Source organism: Gnatocerus cornutus, chromosome 4 (genome assembly GCF_029298725.1).
Source record: "Gnatocerus cornutus isolate USDA-ARS CGAHR chromosome 4, icGnaCorn1.1, whole genome shotgun sequence".
Lineage (NCBI taxonomy): Eukaryota > Metazoa > Arthropoda > Insecta > Coleoptera > Tenebrionidae > Gnatocerus > Gnatocerus cornutus.
In genome coordinates, this window is record NC_142236.1 from 10,592,532 (window position 1) to 10,610,081 (window position 17,550).

Here is a 17,550-nt window from a genome sequence, read left to right on the forward strand (position 1 = left end):
AAAGAGTGGATCTTCAGCGCTTTGGATGGAAAACAACCAATGAATATCATGAAGTCAACACCCACATTCACCCTCCGAGTAATCGAACAGCAATACAAGATGTTGTTGATCCAAAAGAACAATGGTATCGATCATTATTTATATTTTGGAAAAGAGTCGCTACAAAAATTATTTCAACTGAAACCAGTACTTAATGATTATTTGGGGAAACTAGGACAACACCAATTTGAGGAATTCTTTGAAATCACCAAACGAAGGGTAATTTCTAAGCAGGGTGGTGACCCTCTTAAACATATAGAAGAGTTGACATTTGACAACACCCCTAACAACAACATATTGATGGAGTTGCGATACAGATATCCCGAGTTTATTATATCACAACTAAATGAGTTTTATAGATGTAAAATGCCTTTTTGATGTATCAATAAACAAATGATTATATATATATTTATTTTATTAAAAAAACATTTAAGTAAGGATGTTTGATAGATTAATCCAAGAGTTGTGCTTATCATCCATTTGCCACCATTTCACATAAGCCTTTTTACCTTTCCTGCGAATTATTATTTCAACCAAGTGTACACCGTGTAATGAAGGTGGTACTAATTGTAATTCTTGCTCGTAAAAACTCCCGGCTATGTTTTCATTAAACATGTCGCGTAATAAATATGTACGTGGGTAGGTGTTGTTTACCTTATAAACGGTAAAGACCTCATTTGAATATTTTGGTAAGTAACCCTTTTGAAAAATCGACCTATATTTGCTAATTCTAACGACATCATTCAGGTGAAAGCGAGGTGTTTTAGGGTCGACAGTTTTTAATTTATCGTATACATTATGTAAGATGTTTTTAGCATTTCTTTTATTAACTTTTCGGGGCTCCATTTGAATCGTTCTGTGTTTGGTAGCATTGTATTTTTCCACTATTGAATCTAAAATATCTATCCATTTATAGTTGCCTCTATAGCTGAATTCTTTCCATAATTTATTTTTTAATGTGCGGTTAACTCTTTCTACAATACTGGCTTTTAAATTTGAGAATGTACGATAGTGTTGTATTCCATGCTTTTCCATTAAAGCTTGAAAATGTGTATTTAAAAATTCTTTTCCATCATCAGATTGAATTTTTGAAACGGGATATTTTATTCTATCCAAAATGGTACTCATCGCTTTGGTTACTTCAAGACCAGTTTTAGTTTTTAGGGGGATACAATCAACAGATTTTGAAAACACATTTATGTATACTAAAATGTAATTATATCCTTTATTGGTTTTTGAATAATCACGCATATCAATGAGATCAACTTGACCCAAATCTGTTAAGCCTTTAATTATTACATGTCAACGAGGATAATGGACCCTGGCTGGTTTGTGTAATAAATTAACCAATTGTCTCTTGAGACTTGTTTTGTTGACCTCCTTTTTGCGCTGTTTTGGAGTGGGTTTCTTCATTTAAAAGTTCCAGTCGTATGAGTAGTTCGAAAAATAACGTAGTGTCCTGCGTGGCCGAAACTTGTCTGAACCAAATCAAATCTCCTTTGTTTAAAATTGATCCTTTCTTCAAATTTGCTTTTGTGTTGTGCACGACTTCAACTCCAGATGGTTTGCAAGTATAATTTATCACTGTGGCTTTATCGTAAGGAAAAATGTAATGTTGTGATTTATGCGGAAACAATTTATAAATAATTTCTGAGTCTTCACGGGTTGCATATAAATGTATGTGGGTTGTTGAATAAAGTTTTTCTGATGGTTGTAAAACTTTTGTAGAGTTTTTCTCAAACAATCGTTCAAACTGATGTTCCGAAATGTGATTGTAGAATTTATCTATCGTCATGGTAGCTGGTATACTAAACAATTTTCCATTACTGATCCATTAATATATTATTTTTGCTTCGCGTAACTCATCGATAATTTCATTAATCTCATTCGTGTGATTGGTATTTCCAGCTTTTTTCGATGCCATCAAGAGTCGTAAGCGATTTACCAATTTGTTAGGGTTTTTCCACGGTACAAATTCGACATTTTTTTTCAAATCATCCAGACGCATTCCTTTACCTCTGCGTACCGGTGTTTCATAATATATCGTTGACACGCTACCACTACGGGGACGTGATTGAATAATATTTTTATACTTGTATCCAACATTGCCACTAATCTGTGATGTGGGATCGTAATTCTTTCTATTAGCATTTGTGGCTTGAACAATAGAGATGTAATGATTATGATCTAATATTGTGTATCCATGTGGAATCTTTTTAAACAATAATTCCATTAATCCAACTGTTTGTGGAAATTTGAGTCCTTTGACGTAAATCATAGTATCATCAAAATCAATCTCAGAGTCACCAATATAACATTTAGCCAATTCATGATCAAAGCGTACTCCATATTTATGATCAAACGCATCTTCAGTGTCTGTAATCATTTGTTCAATATAGTCTCTAGCTAGACCACTCCACTGATCTAAAAACTCTTGAAATTCCTTGGAATTTTGCAATGTTAGTACTTGGCTTTTTAATTCATCGATACTTGGGGATTCAGGTGAGTCAGGTTTAAATTCGGTCACTGGAACACTTTTTAAAAATTCCGGAGTTTTAGAGGTCGTTTGTTGTTGTTGTTTAATCGGTACGGCGGGTGTGGATGTAGTGAAAGATATCGGTAATTCGGTTTTAACCATTGGTTTTTCTCGTTTGAGTTCAGTTAATAAACTGTGAATGGGGTCAGTAATTGGTTGATATTGACGTTGTATTTTAGACTGAGACATAACTATATCAGTATTAAGGGATCGTAACTTTTGTTTAACATTGCGTCTTGCTTTGTCTAACGCGAGAGCGGTATGTTTATCCATATTGCAACGACTACACTGAGTTGAAAATGCTTTTCAGGGATTAATAAATGTATCAAACTTTTGTCTATAACGACCTTTCATCACATCACTTTCTTTATCAATCACAAGAAAACTAAACGGTTCGATCCAACACTTTTGCGCCATTTTTTTAAACTGAATAAATGATAAACCTGTTTGATTCCCGTGATCATTATATATATGTTTTAAATTTGTTTCATCTTGGGGGAAAATCACTAGAAAATTCGCATTATCTCGAATAATCTGTTTTGGAATTGCCGAATATGTTTGAGCTAAATAGAATGGATCCAAGTTATAATGTCTACCATATGCAAAGTAGTCGCGAATAATATTTTGATTACTTGTAAGAACATCATCAAATATAACAACACTATAAGGTTCAGCTTCTTGTGGTGGTATGATGTCTTCATGATTCTCGTACTCGATGTATCCAATTTCAGGAATTGCTTCAAAGACCTTTTTTAAAAACTGATACTTGGGTTGATTAATAGTCTTACTATATAAATAAATATTACGATAGCGTAGACCATTATTTTCTGTTAAAAGACTAATTAAAGCATTAGTCTTTCCTGAACCGGATTTTCCAATAATTAATCCTCTTTTGGAATTGGCACCAATTAGAGCACTATGTCGTATAAAAGAAGGAATATCACACACATAATCATGGTTAACAACTTTTAATTTTTCCTTTTGTTTTACAAGCTCCATTCTTACGACTAACTATATACAAAGTAAACATATTAATTTATACAGATTTTAATGCTAATTCTAGAAAGGTGTCAAACCTAATTTGACGATCTATATCGAAATGACCCCAAGCGAGTGTTTTTGGTGATTTTTTTATTAAAAACCTTTTATCGTCCAAACCAGAAAGAGCGACCTTGTTTCGTAATTCAGAAAACATTTCGTGTAAATAAGATTTAAAAACAGACATACAACAAATAATTGTAGCATTTGTTTGAACAACTTTTACATAATCCAAAAGTTGTAATTTAGTTTCGGTGATGTGTTTACTAATACCTTTAGCTCTTTTAATTAGTTTATTTTCTAATTCAACACAATAAGCTTTTGCACCCGTTCCATAAAACGCTTTCACCGCCTGTTCACAAAATTCCACTTTAAAATTTCCTAGTTTTGATTTATTTGGGGTAATACCATAAGGGTTATTGCGTGGGAAATTTGATAAATCAAAGCGTTCACTGTTTGCTTGAATATCTTGGTAAACATCATCACAGAAAATCTCTAAAATGAATGAATCGGTGTCGGTGTATAATAAATTTAGATTATTTCTATATTGGGGTTGTAAAAAGTCATAATAAAAACCATACATGACATACTTGGCCAATTCTAAAATACAAAATCCAACATAAACAGGTTTATCATACACGATTTTCACTCTATTCATTTGAATTGCAACCAGTTCTTCACAAAAAATTGTACAATTTTTAAAACTTGCTTTAGATATCCAAGTTTCAGCTCCAAATTGTTTCCCTCTCTTACCCCAGTGTGAAGCCAATTTTATATCAACACGTTTATCAACATTTTCTATACATTTACCATACACGCTATTAACGAGTAATTTAAATAAATCTTTTTCAAATTTTGTTTGTGCTTTATTGCGTAAATTTGTATTCAAAGCAACATACTTTTGAAGCCAATTGGATTGTTTAAATTTTAATATTCTATGAATTTTTATCAACTGTAAGCCATGTTTAAGACACTGCTTTAAATTTTTATAATGAATAATATAGTTAGTTTTGTTATATAAATTTGGAAATAATTTTGGATATTTACTACTGGGTGGTAATATGCTTTCGGGGCAAAACGGCATATCATTATGCAAATCATGTAAATCTTCGGGATACTGCAAATCAACTTCCAAAACGTATCCGATATCCGACTCATCTTCAAGTGTAAAAATATCGAAAAGCTGAATTTCTTCATCAGTTAAAAATTCGAACGCACCAAAGGGTAGTTTTTGTATCATTGAAAAGCCATAGAGATTAGTAGCGTCAAAATAAGTTATATAACTTGTTGGAAGCGAGTCATCATAATTTTTTAAATATTTATTATTGGCGGTGGCATATCGTTTGATACAAGAACTAACACCACCTCGAATACCTTTTTTAAAAAAATGAAGCATATCTATATCGGTTAAAAGTTCCAATTTTACTTTAGTAGATTTTAGCATTGCATCCCAACTAAGCGATGGAGCGGTTACATAATGAGCAGGATCTAATTTATAATGTTCCAAACAAATACTTCTGAAATTTTCAAAAATATCAGCCAATAGTAACACATCAGTTTTTAAATAAATATCAGAGTAATCAGCCAAATTTGTACATTTAAAAACATTCCATACTTTTTGAGCTCTCTCATAATCCGAATCAGATATTGGTTGTTCTCTAAGGTTATCGAAAAATTCATCTTTTGTTGGTAAATTTGGATAATTTAATTTTGAAAAATCATCAATGAAGGAATAGGGGAAAACACCCTTTTGTCTAATCAAACAAAATTCCTCATCAATACTAAAATATTTGTTTACAATATTACATTGGTGTGATTCCAATGTATTTGCCAATTTTTCCAATGATGTAGCTAAAAATTGAAATGAATCCACGAATCGTAATTTTAAATATTTTGGTTGAATTTTGCCTGTTGCATCTGGATAGTTACCGACATGAACATACTTTCCAAAAGTTATATATTTTTCGGTAGTTTTACCAATTACATCCAACTTTTCTTCATGACAAGCTAATCTTTTGATAAATAAATGACAATCATAATTTGATAAATTGTGAAATACTACTGGTATAAAATTTGGAATCTGATACTGCAAGTTACATGATTGGTGGGCTGTACCGTTAAAACTACCTGTAAAATGATTGTGATCGCGAACTTTTACATCATTTTGTTTAAAGGGTTGTTCACATAAATAGCATTCCGTTGCCATGAAATGTTGATATTGTTGTTCTGGAGTTAGAGGAATCATTGGTTTTATAACACTAAAATAATTTTCGTATAAATCACGAACTTCAGCATCCAAAGCTGCTACAAAGTCATCAGTACACTTTTCACCACGAAACAGTACAAATTTGGATAGAGAATCATTAAACGAACAGTGCAAGTAATATGCACAAGAGTATGGAATGTGTGTAAACGTTTTCATAGAAAATGATTCAGTTGGATTAGGTGAAACTGTACTTAAAGGTGTCAACATGGCTTCACAATCGCAATAGAAAATAAATGGGATTGGTAATTGACGTTGGAAAGCAGTAAATTCTAAAATATCTTCCCGAACTGTTTTACCAAATTTATTAATAACTGGATCTTTTGAGGGTAATTTCGTAACAATGTGGTTGCAATCATTTTCTAAATGTCTATCAAGTAATTTTTGAGTAGTGAACGATTGTAAACAACCATCGCAGAAAAATATTTTACCCTTATGTCTGGACATTTGACTTCTAACAAGTTTAGGTAAATTTATTATTGTGGCATAATGTTGATTACCACAACCATCTTCCAATAATAAGAGATTGATATGAGTAGCTCTTTTATTTGTTGTATAGTATAAAGGTCCGACTATATCATGAGTTCTCTCACCCTGGTTTGAACACGCTTCTATCCATAAACATTTATAGAAATATTGTTTTGAGATTCAAAAATTTTTATCTGATCTAATTTAACCGGAAATTCAATATTACTAAAATCACATACGCTATTAAAGTCTTCGTAAGATGTTGTTAAGGTCTTTTTCCCATTTGGTTTTCTTAACGCAGCCACTATGGCCCAGGCGAAGCAAAATACATCTCTGTTGACTACTTTTAAAACTGCCTGCTTTTTCGCAATGTACGGTGGAAGTCTGATGTAAGAGGAAGCTCGTAGTGGGTTGTAATAGTTGATTTTAATATCGAGATGTAATAATTTAATTAAAGACCATCCTAAAATAATAGAAAATTAATTCTACAAACATGATGTTGTAACGTTTCTAAAATGAGAACAAGGTCATTTATTAAGATTTTTATGAATTAGGGGATAAACGCGAGACACCGCTGGTATGGGAGGCGATTTTGGAGTCCCATAAATGCCTGGGTACTTTTCCACCGTTGACACGACAACATCAGTGTTCAACCTAAAATGAATAATAGTCTAGTAAGTCTCCACAGTTCAAAACTTACTATTATCGCGTTTATCTTCTCTATCTTTTCTTCGGCTCCAATCCTAGGGGAAGTTGGATCAAGCCTTTGCCCCAAAAATTTCGTATGTTCGCCAGGAAGGGGTTGGTGAGGCGCAGACCACCCCTGAGCGTTTTCGACTGTCCCTCCGGAAGGTGTTGGCACCCTTCCGGTGAATTTCAGAGCCCACGTTCCTTCTTGTATCGTCGCACCGAACCCAGGGCGACTCGGTGTGGTTTAAAGCCCCTTTATGTGGTCCAGTCCAGGAATTCGTCATGACTGGTTCCCTACCTTTCTCTAAATCCCTACAACAACCGTTTTAGTTTTCAAGATCAACCCCCTCGCGACTACTATGTTAAATAACAGTATCACTTACCAACTTACGTTTATTGCGGATGTCCGCCAACAATAACAAACAAACATAACCTGTCAATCACGACCCTTTGACAAGTGCGACATTGAGAACGCCCGCGGTACTCGCGCAGAGGTCGGAATCTTCTTATCATCCCCGAAAACGCAGGTAGTGCCACCTACGATTCCTCGTGGCCTTTCAACTCTCTTTTCCGTTTTGGGCTTCGAAGGAAGCAGACGTATTATCTTACCTTTTACCGTCTAAGCACTTCCTAGTACTATTTGAAGTCCCGTATTTGCGGTTAAGAACCCCAGAACCGCATTAGGTATCGTCCACCCTCAGAGAGGTAATATTTCATTTTTATATTTTTCTTGACGATATACTAATTTAGAAAATTAGGGTCGCACGGACGCCTACGACTCTCGCACAAACGACTACCCGAATCTCGCCGGTACGCCCGTAACACCCTTGCCCGTCGCCTTGAGTCCCCGATCGACCTCGTGGAGTAACCGAGACTTTCTCGCCCGCTAATAACCATCCCGAGCGGCCACATCCAGCCCGGACCAGACGACAGGGGCACCTGGAGCGTTCCCGACGGCGATAAGTACCTTTTTTGCGATATTATTGTTTAATTGCGTCACCGCCTGAGTCGTACTATCGACGTCACCGACAGCGTGTTATCTAGACTCCATCGAGAGTCTCGCTGGCCTGTAACCTGATTTTATTAACTTCCTCTTGAGTTCAATTCAATTAATCATCATTATTTTTATTATCTAACCCTTTTTTTTATAGTCTTTCTGTAAACCAATCACAGCTGTGACACGGTAACGAACCTGTCATTTAAACTTAAGTAACCAACATCACCTAAAATTTCACCAATTGTTAAGTTCATATTTTTTATTAAAACCAAATTTTTTTAAACCATTTATTTTACTTCCACGTAGCATTGAGCGACTTGGCTACTTTTAAATTAAACTAAGTTCTTGGCGCCCATTCTCTCTGGCCCACGACACCAGCTCACCAAAGGCTATAAGAGCACCGGTGCGGTGTCACCTACCGACCTTTTTTCTGAAAGGTGTGACAATGTAATGCTTCTTACCAGATTGTCTCTCTGCAAACTCCAACATTTTTTCATGCAGTTGCTCCCTCTGATCATTTATGTAGTCTGTTAAATCTAAACCAAAAGTGATAATCTTGTTTGGAGTCGTAAACGATTTGACCTCAAACTCATCCTCAGCATCCGACTGCTTTACGTAAAACCCAAACAATTCTAGATTCACTTTTAACGTTTTCATTTTCTGTAAATGTAACTTTAGTAACTGTTTGAATTTTGAATCAATGCTCGCAAAAAACTGTTTCAAATCTATATAATCCATATCGGGATAAAGTCGGTAGGTCGCAATTCTACTTTTAAACGCACTTTGAATTAACGCCACACCATCTTCTACTTTAAACAAACTTTTTTGTAGATGTTGAGCACTTTTGTAATGGTTGCAAAGAGATGTCTGAGGAATGGTGATTTGACAGCTTTCACAAAATGCTAAAAGTAAAACATAAATTAATAATTATTAACAACTTGTTAATTACCGGTTGATCTTTTTGAATTGGGTACTGAATCAACCGCTCTCTTCCTTTTCCCTTGACTACTCTGTAAACGTCTGTTGCAAGCAGCTTCACTATGCTTCAAACGGGTTTCTTTGGTTTTGAATAGAAAACCACATTTTTCACATGGGAACTTGATCTTTAATTAAAACCAATTAGTACCCATTATTTGATAAAAATTATCACATACCTCCTTTGTAAAGAGAGTATCCTTTATAAACAATGAAAAAACATGATAATTTTGATTTATACTCCTCCAACATTAAACATAAAAACAAGACATAAAAGTGTCGATTAAAAAATATCTTTTTTACGCAATTTAATCCAACACTTTCTTTTTGATATGGCAGCTTTACGTTTTCTTTCAATTCTTTTAATAATTTTGTCATCTAATTCTTCATGTACTGGGGAAGGAATATTGGCATATAGGTCATCTTCCTCATCAGGAAAGGGATTAGGAGAAGGAGGAGGAGGAGGAGGAGTATTTATAAACATTGTTGGAGGTGTTAATAATTTTTCCAAATTAGAAGTGTTACTATCGAATAAGTTTGGTGAAAAAATAATTTCAGATTTTGGGGTAGATGTTATAGAGGGACTAAAATCGAACGACTCATCGGAGGAGGGGGCTGCCTTTCCCCACGACTCGTTAAAGTCAGATTTATTAAATGAAAATGATAAAACACTCTCACTTTTCGACTTTACTGATGGATCTGAATTTGAGCGACGTGAGATTATATATGTTTTTGAAAGTGGAGAAGGACTATCAACTGTTTCAAACAATGAATCTGATAAAACGGGTAACGATTTGTCAGGGGTGGAAGGGTTTGGAAAAAACGATTCAATTAGTTCTTGAGTTTCAAGGTTTAGCATTTTCGAAATATAATTTTGAATATCAGACTCATGTTTTATATCTAATATTGTAGGAGTCGTCACACTTCGTTTAATGTCTAAAGTGGTGGGTGGTTGCACCAAAATATTTTCAAGAATAACTATTTTTTTGTAAGGGTTACAACCAGGTTCACCCTCCAGACATCTTTGTAAAAGCGTGGTACTTACGGGTTCTGATGAAGAATGCTGTGTTTCAACATGTGGAGTAGAGGGTGGATTCTCTACGTTCTGTTGTGAACACTTATGACACTCACACCCTCTCGACGTAGAGGGTTGACTACACGGTTGAAAAGATTCTATAAATTTTTTCATTGTTTATGGTATAATGTTTACAGTGCTAACGAGAAAGCAAACTGAAGTAGGACTGTACTCCTTAATCTTTTATATGCAACTGCAACCATGCAATTCTACAACCCCCCTCTTTTCAGGAAATCACAAGGTTAACCTTGTTTTAAACATTATTTTGAACAAAGGAAATAAATCTATTTTAATTTTTTTTATTAACATCGATATTAAAAAATGCCTTCGCTAACATCTTAACATTGCTTAGAGCACAGATACAATTTTGTGATGTATGACTCATACAGGAAGGGATACCGTATTGAAGACTTGGATTTTCGGGAAGTAGAATTAAATCCTTGTTTAAAAATGTTCGAAGATAATTAGCTTTTTCAAGTTCTTTAACATAAATCTTCTTAACATTCTTCACCACTGTTTGTAGAATAACCTTGAACTTTTCCTGTTCAATCCATCCGGTCTGCCACTTTATACAATGGTGGAACTTCATAAGCCATTTAGCTTGTCTTTTTCGATCGTTGGATAATTTTGAAAATTTAAAGGGTTCTTGGAAAACATAATGTTCCATTTGTAGATGGTTATTTAAAATTGCCAATTCTTTAACAATAAATGTTTTCTTTCCCACATAAAAACCTTGAACGTCCACAATCACACTATCGGTCTCCATTTCACACTCCTTTTACAGCTTTCGTTAGAGGATTATATGAAAACATTCGATCTGATATTAAAAGGGCAAAGATATTTGTATTTGCTTCGATAGGTTTTTCTGTTTCTAACTCTATTCTAACAGATACAGCTTGTTGTGCTAAATTGCTTCGTTGATTACTGGTATCGATGTGAATCAGTGGATATTTTGTTATAAACTGCTGTAGGGTAATGTTGACTTCACTTTTATTGATATTATAAAAAGTTGATCTAAATTGAGTGAACATTTCATATAATGTTGACACTTGATTCTGCTCAAATGAAACATTAATGTTCTCATATGGATATACCTCATTGTTTAGATAAACTCGAATATTTGTGATATTACAATTATCAAATTCACTGAAATCTTTTTTTAAATTCCCTTCTCTATCAGTTTGGAAGGCTATTAAAATGTGTCTAGGCGTTTCAAAAGTGGTTGTTGTTTTTACTGGCCAATTATGTTTTTTTGTTCCTGGTATGAGAGGACATGTATGTAAATCCCACGTTCTAAAGCCGACCATCAAATCTTTTCCTTTTTCAATTATTTTTGTTAGAGCTAATTCTTCTTTTAAATTTGGTGTAATATGTTTGTTTCTCCATACAATCTTATCAATGACAACGGTAGCTTCCTCGGTTGAATTTTCTTTTTTGTTAATTAGTGCGTTTTTATCGGTATTACTTCTAATTAATATTAGTTCTTGAGGCATATTTACAAGAACTTTATCAAAATCTTCCATCATACCGAAAATCATACTTAATGGTATGCAAGCATTAAATTTCCCATTTTTTACAATCGTACAAGGTTTATCTGGGAACCATCCTGCATTTCCTAATTTAATACTTTCAGCTTGATTAAACGAAACCAATCCTTTTATGGTTGAAGTTATTCCTGGTTTTGTACAAGATTCAATCTTATGACCATTGAGCTCTAGTCGAATTTCGTTAAATAGGGATAATATACCGTTTGACACTAACTCTGTATCTGTTGCAATTTGTGAAGTATCATTTGCCTTGACTATTTTTCCCGAGATATAAAGATAACTGTCTTTTGGAAAAACACACAAATCTTCCTTGAGACTTATTCTGATTTCATCATTGTGATTAAAATTAGAAAAATAACTTAGCGAAGATTGAAATTCCTTTCTAGTTATACTATCATCGATAGATATTGGATCTTGAACATTCAACATTTTACACGAGTTTAAATCCAAGACTTATTAAAAATTGTTTGTTAGTTGTAGTTAACACTTCCACACACTTCTTCTTACTAACTAGTTTCTTACATGAATAGGGTTTATAAGGTTTGAACAAAAGACCCATACCTTAACCTTGCTTCTGTAAATTTACTACCACTGTCACGGATTCGTTTTGGAAATTGATGAGTTTCCCCTCTTGATCTACTATTTTAAGGGTTATATTTCGAATCTTATCGGTATTGAGTGGGAGGTATGTTACATGTTCAGGGGCCTCTATTATTTTGAACCCTGGTGGGACAGAGATACTAAATAAATGTAGGGTATGCGATTCTTTTCCGTTTTTAAAACTACCCACTGTCACATTAGATTCTATACAAATACTAGACACTCTCATTATTTCCGCTATGTTATCTGATTCAAGCCCGGTATTTTTTTTAATTTTTTTCGTTGAAGTGAAACCAAAAAGTGGTCCGATTGAGTTAGGTACATTAAAATCTATTTCATGTGTTGACTTAATATGTGTGTGGAGAGTATTTGGATTTCCATATAATTCCAAAACAGCGTCGGGAAAATCTTTTCCAATTTGTTTATTTAAATAGTTCGAAATATCTTGTAACTGATAACACCCAATAGGAATTGTATACACCTTTCCACCAAACTTGAACACATTAATGTCTGAATCTACATTTGGAATACTATTGAACGCTTCAAATGAAACTAATCCTAACACATATGTCCCATCTTCAATTTCCACGGGTGGGTTGAAATCAGCACTTAAAACAGATGATTTTCCAGTAAATACAAACAACATTTTGCTTCACTTATTTCTCCTTTAATGATCGATTTCTTCTCCGAACATTTGTATATAAAAAGTTTACACACAATTGTCCACAATTATGTGAATCAAATTTTTGATATCTATCATGATTATATCTGATTTTATTCATCCGATTATCACTTTTAAAATATTTCACAGCTTCTCTTGGGGGTGGTAATTGTCCCATACTGTCGAAATAGATTATATTGTTTCGTCGTTTTATATAAGCTGTCCAATGTGTTCCTTCACCTTTAGAATGATCCATATTGATGATACCAGTTTCGTATAATTTAATCCGGTGGGGTAGTTTTGTTCTCATAAAAATCCCACGAAAATATGGAATTTTTAATTTTTTTACTATTGTAGCGAGTTCAATATTATTTAACGCCCGTTGCGTTTTCCAGAATTTTTTAAATACCATTGATAAGGTCCTAGATATAAACCTTTTCCACTTTTCTTTCCCAACCCTTTCCCTGTACTAAGAGTATTTAGGCTTTCCATAGCTTTATTATGGCGTTGTGTTTCTTCCAACATTTGTTTATCTGATTTAGCTTTATTTACTGCTGTAGCAATACCTGCAGCTCCACCCCCTAACGCTCCAAGAGCCCCTAATAATGGAAGAAGAAAGGGTAGAAATCCTCCACGTTTTGCTGCTGTAAAGTTGGGTGCTTTTACTACCCGAGTTTTACGCGATTTTCGTTTACTCTTCTTCACACCTAAACCGATCTTCACTTTCCCTTCAGTATATTTTTAACTAAAAAAGCTGCTGCTTTTTCACCTACTGAGGCGTCTTTTGATTTAAGTCTTTCTCTCGCTTGTTGAATTAATTCACGATCAGCCTGATGTCGGGTTGGTAAATCGGTGGATTTACTCTATACATTGTCGTGATTTTTACAATACTCGTCTAGTGGTTTAATACCCTTATCACCTCTTGCTAATCTTTTATCTAATTGAGTTCCGGGGCCACAGAAACTTTTAGAGGAAAGAATATTGTATTGGGATGGTATATATTTTTTTTAACTTACTTATAGGAAGGAATATGCCACTCTATATTCTTTATTTTATCTAATGTTCTTTTAATAATTGAACCGCCTGTTTTCTTCTTAGTAACACACGATTTTCTTTTCATGCTTTTAATCTCTACACATATTCAAGACTAATACAATATATGTTTTCACATGCCTTATATACCTCTAATCACTACTTATCTCATCATCGGACCAAGATTCAAAACAGGTTTCATCCCCCAATCCACTATCACTACTACTTTCGAATTCTTCATCAGTGTCATAATATATTTCACTTCGCACTGCAGAAGTATAGTCTATATAATACATAATTTGACACTCCTCTTCACCCCTACAACTTCTTGGTCCCTCATCACATATAATTAAATTACAGTGATGGCACTGATAATGAGTTGGTCCGACTGAATGGATATGATAAAGCGTCAACCAATTTTTTTGTTGAAGCTTAATGCACCATTTACAGATGAAATCTTCCTCTTCATCTTCCCAAACTTTATAACAATACATATTCTAAAAAATAATAATTACTTCTGGTACCCATAAATTACTCACTTGTTAACCTTTTTCACTTTCACGTATGCGGATGCAACCAAACTGCATGAAGGTGCATCCGACAGCAATAAGGAAAACTAAAAGACCTTGAACCGCCTGGCTAAAGTCCTTCGTAATAAAGGAGGGGACTTCTTATAAAACACCGTCAATCATATCAGTTGATAGTTAGTCGCAACAATGGGTAAGAAGCTCTTCTGTAAGTATTCTTCCAATTATTAACAATTGTTAATTACTTTATTTTTAACAGTGGTTCAATGTGGTTTGGTAAAAAACCATTGGGTGAAGCCCAAAAACTTGGCTAAACATTTAGCCAAGTGTCGGGCTGCCTTGGTCGCGCCGCCTCCACTGTCTGAGGACCCATGGCAGCCACCATTTGAACCTAAGGAGGAGCGGTATAAGTTTGTACAACTCCCCATCTTCTTTTGGGATGAGGAGTTGTGGGCTTAAGACCCTAAATATGTATAGTTTTTTTTTTATAATAAAAAACTTTTTTTTTAATCAACTGTTTATTTAACCCAACTCGTAAGTATGATAACAAATATCCATCCTGTATATGATCTACAATTAAAGAATATCCATCCTGAAGAAATGAGTAAAAAATATCCATCCATTCTTTACATGAGTGGCGTTCAAGGTTAAGGATACCCTGCATAGACATCAAATTAAACAATCCATTCTGTGGTGTTCAAAGCCACTTTTTTTCACTCAGCTTTGCTTAACTTTTCCGTCATTTTTAAGCAGCAACTGCTGCTGAAAAACTTGAAAGGTTTTTCTGAAGATCGAGAATCGATCTTAAAAGGAAACCGTAGAGCTGCAGGCTACAATGACGAGTCATAGGTGTGCATTATTCGGTCAACGTCTCCGCAAGGTCAACAACATTTCTTTAACAGTATTTATTATAAGTCAACATTATACATACAATTTTTGTAATAAGTAGGATGATCACAATATATTCAATCCTATAAAACTTTTTATTACTAACACAGAGTTTTGCAAAACCACAATCCTTTGAATACTTGAGATGTTCTTCGGAAATTACATCCGTTGAACGAAATGATCCCAGCTCGATGTTGCAATGAAAACAGCGCACAATATCGAACTTCTTGAGGTAGTAAAACCCGTTGTTGGCTAATTTTAATGGATCAACATCTTTTAGCGGCCAATCGTGAAATGTCAACAACCGATCTTCAAAACACTTCATTTGTCTCAACGGGTATTCGATAATATCTTCGGTCATGGTCTTCCGATTACTCATCAATTAATGACGGAGAGCGAGACTGGTGAGCACTGGGTTCAAGGCCAAATAAACTATTCTGTGGCGTTCAACTGTTAGGAGACCCAAATCAATGTATGTCGATAATAATTTGGTAATCACTGCCATGTTGTCACTAATGGTGTTGTATTGTAAGGTTCCACTGAAGTCACTTTGAAAAATATCTCCTTACAATCCTTACACGGTTTTCCATATTCTTGAATGCATTCCCTCAATTTCTTCTCATCACAAATGACGTCGATGGTAAATTCGGTACTATCAAACGTTTCACATGGGGGCGTCACACGACTTGCTTCTTCTTTTCTTTTATCGTAGCAACACTTGCAATAATCTGACAAAGTAAAAAATCTTTGCAGGGAACTACCATCCAAGTCCAAATGGCCCAATTGATTGAAATAACAAGTTTCACTGAACAAACTACCACCAGTACACGTAAAACGGAAATAGCGCATGACTGTCTTAGATGGAGAGTTAAGGGAGACTGTCCCTGGTCGGTGGTCGGGTGGACACTGCCGCAATTGACCGTGGGGAAAAACTAGGGTGGGAGGTGGCCTTAGAATGGCCTTGGGATGACCTCGTTTGCCTCCCCATTCTCTCACTACTCATCGAAATATGCAGTTTTCTCTAAGAATTTTGATGATTTCGTGCAAAATTCTGCTGTTTTCTTGCAATTCAGCCGTTGAATCTTGGTAAAAAGTCATGATTTTTTAGATTTCGTGCTCTTCTTTGCGAATTCAAGCCAGAAAACAACGAAAATCGGCGAGAAATCGTCGTTTTGCATCGAAATATGCGGTTTTCTGTAAGAATTTTGATGATTTCGTGCAGAATTCTGCTGTTTTCTTGCAATTCAGCCGTTGAATCTTGGTAAAAAGTCATGATTTTGTAGATTTCGTGCTCTTCTTTGCGAATTCAAGCCAGAAAACAACGAAAATCGGCGAGAAATCGTCGTTTTGCATCGAAATATGCGGTTTTCTGTAAGAATTTTGATGATTTCGTGCAGAATTCTGCTGTTTTCTTGCAATTCAGCCGTTGAATCTTGGTAAAAATTATGATTTTGTAGATTCCGTGCTCTTCTTTGCGAATTCAAGATAGAAAACAACGAAAATCAGCGAGAAATCGTCATTTTGCATCGAAATATGCGGTTTTCTATAAGAATTTTGATGATTTCGTGCAGAATTCTGCTGTTTTCTTGCAATTCAGCCGTTGAATCTTGGTAAAAAGTGATGATTTTGTAGATTTCGTGCTCTTCTTTGCGAAGTCAAGCCAGAAAACAACGAAAATCGGCGAGAAATCGTCGTTTTGCATCGAAATATGCGGTTTTCTCTAAGAATTTTGACGATTTCGTGCAGAATTCTGCTGTTTACTTGCAATTCAGCCGTTGAATCTTGGTAAAAAGTCATGATTTTGTAGATTTCGTGCTCTCCTTTGCGAATTTAAGATAGAAAACAACGAAAATCAGCGAGAAATCGTCGTTTTGCATCGAAATATGCGGTTTTCTTTAAGAATTTTGATGATTTCGTGCAGAATTCTGCTGTTTTCTTGCAATTCAGCCGTTGAATCTTGGTAAAAATTGATTATTTTGTAGATTTCGTGCTCATCTTTGCGAATTCAAGCCAGAAAACGAAAATCGGCGAGAAATCGTCGTTTTGCATCGAAATATGCGGTTTTCTCTGAGAATTTTGACGATTTCGTGCAGAATTCTGCTGTTTACTTGCAATTCAGCCGTTGAATCTTGGTAAAAAGTCATGATTTTGTAGATTTCGTGCTCTCCTTTGCGAATTCAAGATAGAAAACAACGAAAATCAGCGAGAAATCGT

The 17,550-nt window shown here is 34.7% G+C and overlaps 1 long non-coding RNA gene across 2 annotated transcripts; it reads right to left on the bottom strand.

Annotated features, from left to right (window-relative positions):
* Positions 1-6,846: 6,846 nt before the first annotated feature.
* LOC148176392 (uncharacterized) lies at positions 6,847-7,733 on the bottom strand. Of its 2 annotated transcripts, XR_015769975.1 has the most exons (4): positions 7,644-7,733; positions 7,418-7,571; positions 7,045-7,346; positions 6,847-6,998 (listed from the first exon to the last, which is right to left on the bottom strand). It is a non-coding gene; the product is annotated as an uncharacterized LOC148176392 (long non-coding RNA). The 2 variants fall into 2 exon arrangements; XR_015769974.1 differs by having other exon boundaries at positions 7,418-7,700.
* Positions 7,734-17,550: the final 9,817 nt, after the last annotated feature.